The sequence below is a fragment of the Mastomys coucha genome, unplaced genomic scaffold (genome assembly GCF_008632895.1).
Source record: "Mastomys coucha isolate ucsf_1 unplaced genomic scaffold, UCSF_Mcou_1 pScaffold13, whole genome shotgun sequence".
In the NCBI taxonomy this organism is placed as follows: domain Eukaryota; kingdom Metazoa; phylum Chordata; class Mammalia; order Rodentia; family Muridae; genus Mastomys; species Mastomys coucha.
Window position 1 is genome coordinate 54,613,082 of NW_022196895.1, and position 1,741 is coordinate 54,614,822.

General features: G+C 49.5%; 1 non-coding gene across 1 annotated transcript; it reads right to left on the reverse strand.

Moving 5' to 3' along the window:
* Window positions 1-951: 951 nt before the first annotated feature.
* Window positions 952-1,094, reverse strand: LOC116087886. The gene has a single exon (XR_004117676.1). It is a non-coding gene; the product is annotated as a small nucleolar RNA SNORA48 (small nucleolar RNA).
* Between the last annotated feature and the right edge of the window lie 647 nt (window positions 1,095-1,741).

Consider the following 1,741-nt stretch of genomic DNA (forward strand, 5'->3'; position numbering starts at 1 on the left):
TCTTAGTTGATATAGATTTTTGGGATGGGCTATCTCAGAGCCTTGTATCTGGATCTTGGTGGTAGTAGAGATGGTCCACCCACAGGATCTCCATCATCCCACCAGGGCAAGCTCTGGCTAGGCTATCCATTGCCACCCTTGGCAGGAGGCACAGTCAGCTCTCCTGCCCTCAGGGCTAGCTCACCTGGACCCATGCCTCCAGAGCCATCTCTACTATGCTGGCTCCGGGGGCCCATTCTCCCAAATGCTTCAGCATGTGGGGGACTAGGGCAGCTCTCCTGCTCTCACACCCTTGGGGGTGGCTCGTCAGTGACTTTATTATAGCCAGCTCTACTGTGTTGCCTGGGTGAGACACAAGGCCTCCTCTCTTAACTACTGACAGGGCTAAAAGATGGGACTAGCTCTCTAGAGCAGCACACACAGTGTGGGGTGGGACCAGTTCTACGTAGCCCCTGGACATCCAGGGTCCCTGTGACTGTTCCCACCAGGGACATCCCCATGTTCTCTGGTGGTAATATGAGCCTTGGATATCAACAGCACCCCTTCCATTGGGTAACCAGATTCAGATATGACCCTCAGTGGCAGCTTGGACTGGGACCACACCAGTGCCAGTTACAGGCCTGGCTGCTCACAGCAGGCTACTCCTCCCCAGTCAAGTTTCCAGTCCCAGCTCTCTTCATACTGCTCAAGCCGCTCTACTTCTCTTTCTCTCCTATCTGATCACCACATACTCACACTGTGGTGGCTTCAGCTGCAGGTTGGCCATGCAGCTGACAGGTCCCTGGGTTACATCCCCTCCATCTGTACTGTGTGACATGTCAGCATGCAGGTGTCTATGGTATGCCTGTACAATCCACTAGAGGGTAGGATTGTGGGGGCATGGTGGTCCATGGGTCTCTCTCTCTGTGTCTTCCTCCTTCTGTGCTCCCTGGACTTGATTTGATTTGATTTTTGTGAGTCCTAGGGATAAAACAGCTTTGGCCACCAAACCAGGCATCAAGCTAGTATGAACAAAGGACTGCCATCTGCTCTGCCCCTGACTGATACAAGAACACCACCACCAATAAGGCATCTCTTTGCCCATTGCCGGGGTTGGGGCACCATTTCTTTGTACACTGAGAGTGGCCAAGAAAGCCAAAGCATGAGAAGACATTAAAGGACCTTGGTAGTGTGTCTGGATTTAGCTGGTTGTTTGGAATAGCCACATCATCACAGGTAACAACAGTAGTAAAGCATCATGGGTAAACTCACCCAGCTATAGTCTTGAAGATCTCTCTACTCTGACCACAAGGACTCTGACTTTCTTTCTCTGTAATGGCTGCCTGCTGGCATTTACCATGGTCAATGGTCATGTTAGGGCCACATATTCATCTATTACACTACTGGATCCCTACTAGGGCCAACTGGAAGGGCAGATGAGCTTCATTTATTCATCTTTTCTTCGTGTGACATCATAGAAGAAACTGCATATTCAGGTAACTTGTTTTTCTCACCTCATTTACAAGTCTGTAACCAGGTTTACAGGACACCTGATGTCATGCAGGACATTGCCATTCTGCCTCCTGTCTGCTGAGTGCATTTATGCATTATTGGTGTTTGGCAAGTAATAATAGCATGCTAACCACCTGAAATATACCATCATGGTTGGTTTTAATGTTGCCTTGCCTCTAATTGGAATTACCTGAATAGGGAACGTAACCTGAAAAGATGGCAACCATCACCTGAGTAGGGAAAAGGTGGC